This window comes from Chelonoidis abingdonii, chromosome 24 (assembly GCF_003597395.2).
Source record: "Chelonoidis abingdonii isolate Lonesome George chromosome 24, CheloAbing_2.0, whole genome shotgun sequence".
Taxonomy (NCBI): Eukaryota; Metazoa; Chordata; order Testudines; family Testudinidae; genus Chelonoidis; species Chelonoidis abingdonii.
The window spans coordinates 20,288,228-20,301,983 of NC_133792.1; positions in this window are offsets into that span (position 1 = coordinate 20,288,228).

Here is a 13,756-nt window from a genome sequence, read left to right on the forward strand (position 1 = left end):
GGCAGCTGGAGTCATCACCCTGCAGAGGAACATTGCCGGAGTAGGGAGCAAGAGAGAGGAGGATGGAGCCTGACTTCCGTTTTGGTTTGGTGCCAGATGAATAGCATTCCTCACCAAGCTGAGCAAATGGGTCGCCCACAAGTTATTGATGTGGAGGTCATGAGGTGAAATTCCATGGCTTGTGCTATGCAGGAGGTCAGATTATATGATCCTAAAGGTCCCTTCTGGCTTTAAAAACTATAATTCCGCAATGGATAATTTATCATCTGACAAAACAGCAGCTTTTTCTGCTTTCAGGGCAGTCATGAGCAATTTGCACCAGATTTTAATTCATTAATCACATTTATTCAGGTGGCTTGGTGTGGGTTTTGTTGATTACAGATGCTCATCGCAAATATTCAATGCATAGCCAACACTCCAGCTTGGCCACTTAGCTGCAATTAGATAAGTCACATGGTATTGTTTCTGAACCCTAATTGGACAAGCATGTAAACATTTTCTGTACAAATACTTACACGTGCAAATGAGAACATTTGCCCTCTGTGACTGCCTGCAGACATGCCAGTGACACTGCCTGGTCCTGCAGACTAGGTACTAAAGGCCTAGCGGGGAATTAGGGATTTACTGGATTGCTAACATTTACATGAAACTGTTTGCAGCACTCACCCAGCTCTGCTTCTGTGCATCTTCTCTCTTGCAACACTTCTTTACAACTGACAGACAATTCCCTTTTTTAATTATTAATCTCGCTGCAGAGACAGAACTCCCTTATTTTTTCAGTGGACAGTAATCATGGCAAGTTATCCCCTTGTTGCATTGCTCAATCTATGGCATTATCTATGCAGTTGCCTCTCAAGTTTTACCATCCTTGGGTACCAATAGCAGAAGCACTAGTGTAAACCTGTCACTGGATTCTTAACCAGCCTATTAGCTAGACCTGCTCTGAAATTGGTTAGTCAACGTGGTGATAGAAATGTCAGTGGCAATCAACATTAATTCTCCCACCATTGCGATCCCTGGTGGAGCTGCAATGAGAAGACCTGGACATGCGATTGCACTAGGGACACTGTGGTGGTGATGACTATTTATTTCTGCCTAGCAAAAGTTTTGCCTGGATCACAGTTTGCCAGTGAAGAGAGAGACAGAAATAAGTTGGGGCCAGTATCTGCCTCCACTTCCGTTCACTTTCTGTGCTGCTGACGATAACACAAGGGCTGCTTTTAGAGTGAACAAGTGTAAGATACAGTTCAACAGATTCCTCTGTGTAATGGGCCAGAGGTCAAGAAGACAGAGTGGCCTGAAGAACACAGGGGCAGGCATAATTGCTGCTACAATGGACACTGTCATGCCATTAAGTTTGGCCAGCTCCTGAAATAAAAATCTGAATGCTGTAAAGGCATGAACACCTGCTGTCTGGCTAAAGCTCTCTGTCAGTCGCTTTAATAGAAATCCCGGGGGGTAGAGGGGTCAGTTTAAAAAATAAAACAAAGCAGTGAGCATTCATACAGCACCTTTCATGCCAAAGAACCCCAAGGCACTCTATGAAATTAATACAGAGATCCCTTCACACACCACTTGGGAGAAGCATGGCAGCTGTTTAAAGCACACAATCATTCTTTTTACATGCTATTCATTGTATTGGGTAAATATAAACACATGAGTTGCCAAGTGAGGTGGTATTTTCATTTTGTAGATGGGGAAACTGAGGCAGAGAGGGTGGCTGTGGCATAGCCAAAGTCACATAGCGAGTCTGAGAAACAGGATGACAATTCAGGACCTCCTGATTCCCAATCCTATGCACATTCCTCTATATCACATGACTTCATACCACCATGCATGCATCTGAGAAACGAAGTGAATTAGAAGAATGCAGTGTGAAGAAGAATATTCTTGTGATTTTACATGAGGCTTATGATGTTTGGTGTTTTTCTTTAATCCCCATCTCCTGGAGTCAAGTGAACATGTGAGAATCTCAGCTACCACAAAGAAAAAAAATAGTTTCTAGCCATTGAGTTTGCAAAGAAAAGCTTGAAAGCATGACCTGAGTACACCCTAAAGGCAAAAAACCAGAAGGCAATGACAAAGAACAGCATTTTGGGTGGGTGAGGGAAACAAAAACCTCATGATTTTTTGGAGTCTCACTCATTTTTGAATGCTTGAGGATGCGAATATGGAGAATGCACCAGCTTGAAGCAGCATTTGGAATTTGGTTAATTCTCCTTTCAGCAGCACCTCCACTTATGAAAAAGAGTCATGACTCTTTAATGAATCCAAATCATCAGCAATTTACACACCTCACCTGATAGGTAGCACCTCCAACGGCTTGGTGTTCCTTGCATCATAATGCAGCATTAGCTCATTTTGAACTTTTTTGGAGGTCTCCCATCTAAGTGCAAATGCAAGCACAATCTTGCTTGGCTTACAAGCTCAAACAGAATCATGACACAAAGTGGTAGGGTTGCAGGAATCTTTCTATTTTTTAAAAAAATTCCTATCCAACGCTATCACATCAGACTATGAAGCAAGCCCTCACAATAGTAGTGTTTCTTGCCATGTTGAATAAGAGCTATATTGCACAGTGTCACTGCCAGAAAAGGATAGAAATGGTACTCTTTGGAGGTAAAAATATTTGCACTCATATAAGAATCGTGAAAACAGCGCTCTGTAGGAAAAGCCAGTTCTACAATAACCACAAAATTATGACGACGTTGATCACTGTGTTTTTGCCAATCGTGTGGACTGGTGGCAAATTAAAAGATCTCATGTGGATCTGATGAGTTTCTTGTCTAGGAATGCTAAGGACGCAGGAACTCACTCCAATCAGAGGATGTCTCTGTAATTAGCAAGTAAGCTTGTTGTTTTGTCCATGAAATGTGTTGCTGGTGGCCTCTACTGGCGATTTGTGCATATAAGGAGCAGTATCATTCAGACTTCAAAAGCTCTGACACACTCAGGCTAAAATCACTGCTGAGTTTGCAACTCATAATTGCTACTCTTCACTCCATAGTTAGAGACACTGTACACTTGATTTTTTTTTAAACTGAAGTATTCCAAAAGCCCCCCACAGCTGGGGTACAGCCCCTGGTAAAATAGCATGTCCCAATTGTTCTTTAAAAAAAATCATTTAAAAGAGTCAGAGAGAGGCAAACCAAGCAAAAAATGCTGACAAGAGTAAGGCAAAAAGTGATTAGAGGTAAGTGAGAAAAAGGGAGAAAAAAAGAAATGCAAAAGAACTGGGTAGTAAGGAGTGGGTGTGAGCACGTTCTGGGTAGTCAGACCTTTGCATGTTGCTTTTAGGTGTGAACCACAAAAATACTTTAAAAAATTAAGACCAACATTAACAGACCGTGAATTAACGGGATCAACAAGAATGTTCTGAGCACAGAATTCATATCTAGATCACCCTGAATTCTAATCCAGAGCTGTCACATCAAACGACTCAGAGGCACCAGGCAATTTACATAACAGCTCAGTCTTGGTTGGCAGACGGAGGGAGCATTAGTTAATGGCTAGAAGTGCTAGGTCTGTTACTGAGCTGTGAGCGGTGGTAAGACTGTAGGGTGCTTTGATGCAAGAGAAAAGAAAGGCTTCCCAGAGGCTGTGGAGGGCAGCCGCAGGCCTCTCACTCTGTGCCACACACAGTCTGTCTGACCCAGGAGAGCTCTCTTTGCTTTGGGATTTTTATAAAAGATAATTATATGAGAGCTGCAAAATCAGTTTCCTTGCAACCACCTGGGGCCATGCTGGAAACTCAGAGGGGACCGGGAGCTGCTAACCACTCAAATTTATTTAAACCAACATATTAAGAGGGACTAGATTCAACAGCGTATCATGGGGAGGAAATCCTCCCTTGGCCTAGGTAATCTCATAGCGCTTTGCCCATCTAACCTTTAAGAAACACTCGTTCTTGCTCCCACCCTACCAAGCTTTGCTCAGGAACCTGAAGAGCGGATTGTCTTCAAAGGCTTTCACAGACTTGTTTCAGCTGATTCCAGTCGCAAGGCAATAAACTCCTCCTTCTAGGTGGTGGGAGCTGGAGAGAAGCTGTTATTTCCCCTCCTAAGTAGGAAGAAAAAGGTTACTATAACCTGCAAACAACCTCTCACTGAACCAGAAAGATTAGTCATATTAGAAATAAAAAGGATCATATGGGAGTAAAAAGCTGCTTTGCTGGAGTGGATCATCTCTTTTAAAAGCACCTGGAGCCCAGGGGCTCCAGAGTAAATCTCAATAATGAGATTCTCTGAATAATTCAACCCTGTGCAGCATGGCCCGGAGCACGCCTATAACAGCTGAGGAGCAAAAGCCTCCCTGTGGGGCCCGATCCTGAGCAGCACTGAGCATCTGGAACAGCCTTGGGCTTCAATAGGACTTGCAGCAGCTCAGGATTTGCCCCTTCTGGTTCTGTATGTTTTCTATTTCCAGCTCCTCTGACCTCCTTGCATTTCCTTTTCATTAATTCTCTTCCTCCCATCCTTGCCCAGAGGCACATCTTGTCTGCCTCTCATGACTCTCAGACTGGGCTGGAATCTACATAAACAGTAAAAGCCCCTGAACGTACACCCATTCTCTACATTTGCAGGCTCTACATGAGTATTGCACGAATGGTTCTGTGCCACTATTTCCAGGGCCGGCTTAGGCTCCTCTAATGAGGTTATTCTTGGGGCCCAGCATCCCCTTAATCCACATCCTTAAAAAAGGACCCCGTCCAATTGCTTTGCTTTCATTTGCTCCTTTCTCCCTGTTACTTTCTGCCTAGCCCTCCCCCAGGCTCAGGGGCACATGTTTTCTTTTCCCCCCAACCCTGAGCCAGAGGTCTGCTCTCTGGGTTGGCTAACAAGGTTCGCAGCCCTGCAGAGGAGTTGAAGACACTGTTCACAGTCACCGACCCAGGAAGGTTTTATGGTTTCGGATAGGAAGCTTGCTCAGCTCCAGTCTCTGAGCCTTCCCCCACTCCAGAACAACTGGCAAGAGAGAGAAGGCCTGCCTGGTGGCTGGGTGTATCCCAGGTGCAGGTCAGCAGAGAGTGAGCTGGACTTTTCTGTGCTAACTCCATCCGCAGCTGCTGTCCATAAAGCCAAGCCTGTGATGCCGGCTTGCCTGTCAGAGAGCCAAGCCTTGATGTTCAGTTGCAAACTGCAGAGAGAAAGGGAAGGAAATTCTTTCTCTCAGGTGCCTGTCACACTGGCATCCTCCTCGCCCGAGCCTGGCTGGCTGGGAACTCTGCACTACAGCTCAATCGGGTCACTGCATCTTAGCCCAGCGTTGATGATGTAAGGCTGATCAGCTCCAGCATTTGGAGCTGCCCAGCCATGGCAGTTGCTTGTGCTGTGTTTTTTACAGCCACTCTAGATTAGCTCTCATTAAACAGTGATAAGCAGACAGCTGTGGCAATCAGGGATGAGGCAATCCAGCATCCTTGTGACTAAAGGAGAGGCCCTGCTTGCTATGGCACTGCCTGGCTGGGGAGGGATTTCAGAGGCTGCTTGCCACAGGATATGCCTCCACTTAGAACAACATGGCAGTTTGTATGAAGCACCTCAGTCATTCGGGATGGCCTTAGGATTTGGGAGGCCTCCAGCATGAACATTATAATGGCCATACTGGGTCAGACTAAAGGCCCATCTAGCCCAGTATCATGTCTTCCGACAGTGGCCAATGCCAGGTGCCCCAGAGGGAATGAACAGAACAGGTAATCACCAAGTGATCCATCCCGTCGCCCATTCCCAGATTCTGGCAAACAGAGGCAAGGGACACCATCCCTGCCCATCCTGGCTAATAGCCATTGATGGACCTATCCTCCAGGAACTTATCTAGTTCTTTTTTGAACCCTGTTATAGTCTTGGTCTTCACAACAGCAATGTAAGTCCCAACCCCTCCTCTACCCGGACTCCTTCCTCCTCCAGACCGACTGCTCATCTAGCTGATTAGGCCTATGCACATGTTGCCAGATCTGGACTGGATCCTGAGAGGAACGTTCACAATCTCCCTGTAGTCATGGAAACTCAGCACCACTCAGTTCAGATACCAATGCAATACCCCAAAAGTACCTCCCCCCCGGCCCAACGATTGCTTATATAGCCCAAGTTTTAGCATCATCCTGCCTGATGAGGGAGTCCTATTAATTTCCTAGGCCCAGCCTTACTTGTGGGCCTAGAAGGCTGCTTTGACCAGACATCCAGAGACAAAGAATTTAGGTCACATGCAGAAGATGGGAGACAATTGCCTGAAATGCTGTGACAGTGAGAAAGACTTAGGTATGTCTACACTGCATTGTGAACCTGGGTTTGTGGGACCCAAGCTTGTGGACTTGGTGTTTCCAAGCCCAGGACTGAGAAGCCATGTTGCAGCATAAACCTGGGTTTACAGTAGCTGGAGCTGGGTCTCACAGCCGGGCTAACACATCCATATGGCCCTACGCAGACCTTTTGACTCAGGTCTGTGGCTTCAGCTGTGTCCATACTGCAAAATGACAAGGCTTGGACCTGAATCACAGTAGGACTTGGGTCTTACCCACCCCCCTAGCAGATCCTAGGATGACATCCTGAGTTCTGGCTGACCTGAGTCAGACTGATTTGTGCGTGGACAGAAGTGGGGCTTGGGCTCAAATGTGAGTCAGGACCCAGGCTTAGTGTGCGGCACAGACACACGCTTAAGTGTAATGGTAGATAATCAACTGAACAGAAATCAGTGCAATGCTGTAGTGAAGGGAGCGAACATGATCTGTGGGAACATTAAGTAGGAATAGGGAGGTGCCTTAGTGAGACCATTACTGGACACTGTATCCAGTTTGGGTGTCCACACTTCAAAAAAGACATTGAAAAACTGGAAAGGGTTCAGAAAAGAGCTACAAGAATGGTTGGAGGTCTGGAAACTATGCCTTATAGGGAGAGACTTAAGAAGTTCAATCTATTTAGTTTATCCAAGTGAAGGTTAAGAGACTTGATAATAGTCTACAGTTACCTGTATTGGGATGAGATTTCTGATAGTAAACAGCTCTTTAATCTAGCAGAAAAAGGGATAGAGAGATCCAATGGTTGGAAGCAGAAGCGAGACAAATTTAGACAAGAAATAAGGTGCACATTTTTAACAGTGAGGGTAATTAAGCATTGGAATAACTCACACAGGGACACAATGAATTTTCCATCACTTGAAGTCATAACAGGCATAAAGCAGAAATGATGGGGTGAGATTCTCTGGGCTATTCTATGCGGGAATTCAGAGTGGAAGGTCATCACAATGGGCCCTTCTGGCCTCAAGATCTATGAATCAATGAAGTCACTCTTCCTATTTTATTGATTAGATTTTTCTGGGTTGGCAAGTCTTCGTATGATGCTTATGTTGTGCCCGTTACGTTTTTACTGTAACACGTACTCTAAATATTGACTGTTCTTGGTTTGTCCAGAGTTCTATGCAAGGTTAGAGCTAAAACCACAATTAACATCAACATCTGCTCAAGTGGTCTTTTGAGATCAAACACTTGTATCCTTTGTTGACTGTAGCCTGAAGCCTACGCTGGCCTCTTGAAACAGAAAAAAAAAAGTGACATCTCTGAAAGAAAGGACTGAGGGGTGACAAAGCTCAGTGTTAATTCACTTTTACTACCCCCACTGCTAACTTTCTCTGGAAAAACAAATGGAACTGAAGTAGCAGCTCAGCTCTGCGGCACTGCTATGTCCACGGTCTGGATGCAGCTTTTGGCTTTCAATAGAGAGCTGCTAAAAGGTGTTGTCATAGAAACACAAAACCAGCATTCGGGGACCTTTCCAGCCCTGTTTGCACAGAGGAGGGCAGCACATTTCATTTGCATGCATCTGGATCTTTAGAAACCCATTCCCTTCTGCCTTTGTGTTTCATTAGAACCCTACATTTTGGCACTGTCAGTTAGATGGCTCTGGAGTCTGCTCCCACATCCCTTTACCTCTCACACTCAATGGCAACACTCCCATTGTCTTCAACGGATGAAGGATCAAGCCCTAAAGAACATGTAACCCCCCCCCAGTGCATAGTCCTCAGAAACACCCCTGCTTCATTCCTTCCCCCACTGAAGTACTTCCATTGACTTTGCTGGAAGGAGGCACAAATCAATAGGGTCAGATGGTCTGCTAGTGTAAACTGGTGTAATTGTTTGCTTTAATGGAGCCATGGCAGTTTACATCTGCAGAGAACTTGGCCCTCGAGCCTATATGGTGTTTATTTTCTAGTGGAGGCTGGTAGGTGTGTAATATCTAGCATCCCCCCCTGCATTCAACAAGATGGAGAGTAACTTGGTGAATAATGAGGCAAGTGTTTGCTGTTTTATATCAATATCTGAAGAGAAAAAAAAATCCAAACAAGTGCACAGTTAGGCAGTCACTGTCAGAAACAATCTTGGGTTAAATGGAGGCATCTGCCTAGCAGCCTTGGAGATAATGGCAATCAAGCAGTGGCAAGTTTAGGTCTACCCAGGGTGATGGAGTGTAATGGGGCAGGAACCAATCCTTCATGTTAGCTTACCATACAGTTCACCATGCAACATTAGCTCAGATCAGGGCTAAAACAAATACAACAAGGAGAAATCAGGCAGACGGTATTTAAGAGCAAAGAATGGACACCCACAGGGGTTGTTCTTCATGAGTAGGGTATAAAAAGCGATTCTGCTCTTTTGGTCTGTCATAGTCCCCATACTGGAGCTCCAACAAGGAACGGGTCCAATCATATCTGATTCAAGTCATTTTACCCTAGAGGTGAACTTGTCCTTGTGTATCAGTACTTTGGCATAATACTCCAGCCAGTCTAAGGGTTACAGTCTATCTAGGTATTTACATGGCGCTCCTTCTCACTACCGCATCTGCAATTTCTGTTGCTGAATGCAAGTAAGAGGATTGCTGTCATAGGTCAGGCTGGTCCTTTATGGAGAATGGGTTTAGACCTACTTAGACGTAATTAGTTGCCTCCCAGGTGATGGGTTTCAGGCCAGAGATCAGGTGATAGCCCTGGAGGCCTCCTAGTCTTCACATGAAAGAGCAGCAAGCATCCCAGTTAGGAGAAAGAGGAGGCATACTCCCAGAAGAGACTCTGGTCAGAAGAAAATATGTGGGAGAGGATACGTCTCACTAGCTAGTGGGGAACGTGGCTGGAGATACCTTTTCTAGGGGTTGAGATGGGCTGTGAAACATGACTTTGGGAGGGGCCAGGCAGCAGGTCCTGGTTGATTGGTTTTGATTTAGGTTGGACTGTTTTGTTTTGGCAAATAAAATCATCACTGTAAAAAGGGATCAATATTCTACAGCTGTGGGGAGCTTTGTTTGATGCACTGGCTGGAGAATTGGCCTCCCTGGCTTATGATTATAGTTTAGGAGGAAGCAGTACAAAGCAAAACACAGCCCTGCCTTGGGACAGAGGTGTGCAAGAAGCCCGGTGTCTTTAGCACCTGTCATTCACTAACTCAAAAGGAATTTTCTTTCTTATGGAATGAGTCAGAGAATTTGAGCCTAATTACTGGAAATGACAAAGACAAAGAAGCGACTTACATTGATGTGCACAGTTCTGCAGGAACGAAGGAACATGCAGGACCCTGCTGCATGGGAGTCAATAGAATTTTTACTGTTGACTCCAAAGGGAGCCCACTGGAGTGGTGTGTGCTGTGTGGCATGGTGCGAGTTAACCCAGTGTTATCACTCAGTAATGTACGGGGATGGACGCGGCATCACAAAAATAACATTGTTGCCGCTCTCTCATGCCACTCCATAGATCATTATGCTCAAAAGTCAATAAAGGGAAGATTTTGAAGCCAGTAAATCAGTCTTGGTTCATCGGATACCAGCCTTCTTATAGAAGGGCTGCTCACAACTCATGGCATAGTCTCCTTCCGTTCTGGGGCTAGTGCATTTCGGTATTAGGGCGTATGCTTTCAAAAGGGACTCTGATTATCCTGGTGCCCAATCTGGCATGCCTTAAAGGGCACCCGTCTTGTGAAAGTCAGACCCCTCAATGGTATCTCAGGTTGGGCACCCAGAACTGGAGGCACCCAAAATGGCTGGAGAGTTTGGAAAACGTAAGCCAATATTTTTAGGGGGTTTTTCATATGTATATTTATGGAAGTGAAATGTATCCTGGTGAGAGGGAGGGACCAGTAAGCAGGCAGCTCAGGGGAATGCTGCTCCATCGATTCCCAGTAGAGCACCTGCTAGAAAATCTGCTGCTGCCAGGGGACAGTACTTCTTAGAGGGGCTCTTCTTCAGCTCCGACCTTCCCCTGGACCACAGAGTCCTAACTGTCAGGTGTTCATGTGGGGCAGCTTTGGCCATCTGAGGGTCTTGGCCAACAAGCCAAGTCGGCCATACACCTACTCTCCCCTCTGTGTTTGCTGGGCTCAGCTGGTCCACATTGCACTGGGTTGTTCCCTTCTGCTGCAAAATGGCACATACAGAACCTCATCCAAAGCCAATGGGAGTCTTTACACTGACTTCAGTGGGTTTTGAATGAGGCTCATAAGCCACAGGACCACGCTATCACATCCCCTCCAGCTTTTTCATTTTACAGGCAATTGAGATGTTTTGGTTATTACAATGAGACGTGCTGTTTTACCTGGAGATCCTCCATTTAAATCGCCTGGTCCCAGCTCTGCTGCTATAAATCCTCTAATATAGATGAAGAACCACGTTTACTATAGCCAGTTACCATGGATACTACATTCTCTCCCCCACGTTTGATTTAACACCATAGGCAGCTAGTCCCTGGGTCCTCCAGTTAAGATTCTGTTCACATATCCCCTTACTGATAGAAAAAAACCCAAATAAGCAGTCCATGAATAGCTAATTTCTACCTCCTCTCTCCATTGCTGTAGCAATAACTGAATGGCTTATTTTTTTTAGGATATATAAATGATACTTTGCCCTTTCCCATATTTTATTTGGCACTTAACATAAAATGTGGAGGGTTAAAGGTCTGTTTCCCTCTTGATGTACATAATTCTCATTGATGTAGAGCACCAAGCAGAAAATATAGGCTTCAATTTACAGGCATTCCCAAATGAAGTCAGTGCAAACAGACAGCCACATAGGACTTTCATCCGATGGCTGCATTGCTATTCATTTCAATGGGTCCTTGCACAGACTCCAGGCTGGACAGTGGTAACCTAACAATCTTTTCAGCTTTGCGTTAAATAACAAGCAACTATCACCTCTGCATTTGCAGGATTCAGCACACAGCTCTTAGCTCAAGGAATGCTTAGGGGATACAGCAGCGAAGTCAGTAGGACTCTGAACTTGACACTTCGCAGGATCAAGCCCAGATCTCAGTTTATTCAATGGAGTGATCCGTGCCCCTATTGAGCTCAAGTGGAGTTCTGCCATTGATTTCAATGGGTGCAGGATCAGGCCCTTGGTTGTCAGGCTTCAGAGTGGCACACTTCATTGTTAGTCCGCTCTCTTTTCCCTCCAGATGTTTATCGCAAAATTCATGTCACATCCAGTTTGCAATTAAAGCCTGGATCTGTGCTTTGATTGTTGGCTAACTAGGAACTGCTGTGAAAAATGGGCTTCTGATGTAAATTGCTTCTCCAAATCCTCCAGAACAATAAACAAGGAGCATTTATTTATTCTTTTTCCTGCACATATTTCCCCCTGAGGAGCTCCCAAAACTAAGCACCCAGAGCAATAGACCAACCGAAAGGAGAGAGTGGAGAGTTTTATCCACGTGCAGTAGCCTGAAGGAGCAACAGAGCTGCAAGTTGCATATTCTGCTGCCATCTCTGCTTATGATCCCTGGAATTTATCACTAGAACTATGGAAATCAGTTGCTTCCAATCACACAGGCTTAGGACAACTTTCCCCTTTGGTTCACATACATGCACATCCCCTGAATTTGATCATGCACTGTGGTTTCATTCAGGGCCACCTAAAGGATTCGGGGGCCTGGGGAAAAGCAATTTGGGGGGGCCCCTTCCATAAAAAAAAAGTTGCAATACTATAGAATACTAGATTCTCGTGAGGCCCCCTGCAGGGCCCGGGGCCTGGGGCAAATTGCCCTACTTGCCCCCTCATCCCCCCAGGCAGCCCTGGTTTCATTTCCCCATTAGTGGCAACATACTCTAAGAGAAAACAAAGAGAGAGCCAAGCCTGCAGTTTGAACAAACTCAGATAAACCCTCCACGCTCAGAAGACACTGCCTCACAGATATTTAGCTGTAATGCAACTCAAAGATCATTGAGTTATAGAAATATTACAGGAATACCTAGGTCAATTTTCTATTGTGCTAGGGCCAGCTCATACCCAAAGTAAGGGCCAGTGATGCTCAATGCCATGATGAGCTTATAGTCTAAATAGTGAAGACAGATGAAGGATAACCCTCTTCATTTCACAGATGAGGAATGGAGGCATGGAGAGATTAAGTGACTAGCCCAAGGTCTCACAGGGAGTCTGTGACAGAGCTGGGGCTAGAACCCAGATCTCCTGAGTCCAGCCATTCCTCTCAGACCTTCACATTCTGCAGAAAGGAAAAGACTACGCAGGCACTGACTGAAATGGTAGCTAGCAAGAGCTGCTGAATTGCTCATTTGGATTCAGAATATTGCAACATTCATTTTGTGGGCTAATGCCATTGAGTGTGGTATCCTGCAAATCTCTCAGCAGGTCCATAGCTGCAAAACACTTGTAGTGATCTTTCTTGGAAGGCCTTAAAATGGCTATTCTCTGCTTTATGCCCTCCTTCCCATTCCCCACCCCCCAACACTCCAGGCCAGTGGCATTGAAATCAATAGGTGCTGCACTGAGTGTTAGGGGGGAATTTGGCCTTTGATGGCTGGTGCAGCATAGTGCTGGATGTTCTAAAGCACAATGGGCCAAATTCTGCCCTGGACGACATGTGAGCAACGCCTATTGAAGTCAGTGAGGCAAATTCTCCTCTGCATCTTGTTGGTGCAGATCTGAAGTGCGTTCACTTGAATGGCTGTGCTTCTGCATGGCAGAGCAGAATCTGGCTCACCGACGTGGGTGTTACGCACATGCTACTACAGGCAGGATTTGGCCCAGCGTCAGGTGCCACTGCCTCACATCTTGACAGATTTGTGGTCTAACACTCTGCCATGTGTAGCACAACACGCTGGGCAAGTGGCCAATCTCCTGGCTTTCCTCTGCACATCCAGTCTGCTGAGGCTTAGCGGTGCCCAGAGAGATGGGAGCCAAATTTGACACCTGTCCAACCCTAGCCCCTTCAGTAGGATTATACGGGAGCAGCTGAAGGCACAGCATGGCATGACATGTATATCCAAGGCTGCCGTTTTGAGCAATGGCTTGAGGTGCAATTGAACAGATGACTGCAGAGGAACATGAGACTTTCCCCACACTCTTGTAAGATTGCCAAGATTTGGATGTTTTCAACCAAAGCCCTATTTCAACCACAAGGTTTCCCACTGCTGGTTCCTTCTCCCTTCCCAGTGCTCAGACCCATTATTACAAATGGCTTTCTGTGAATTACGAGATTGAATTTAAGACTCTTATCACTTACATCCCTGAGTGGCTGTGGCTCCATTCTTGGCCCAGCTTTGCATCTTAGCACTGGAACATCTTAATCAGGCCAAAATGTGGGTTTGGAGCTACTTGAAATGGTGATTACTGCTGCTGTGATCTGCAGCTCAGGAATTCCTAGCTGAGTTAGGCTCCAAATGCTAAAATAGTTGAAACATTTGAACCTAGGCTGAAAAGATGTTTATTAAATTGGGGGAAGGGTTGATACTCGCTTTTCAAACCAACTTTTGTACAGACCAAAGGAATCC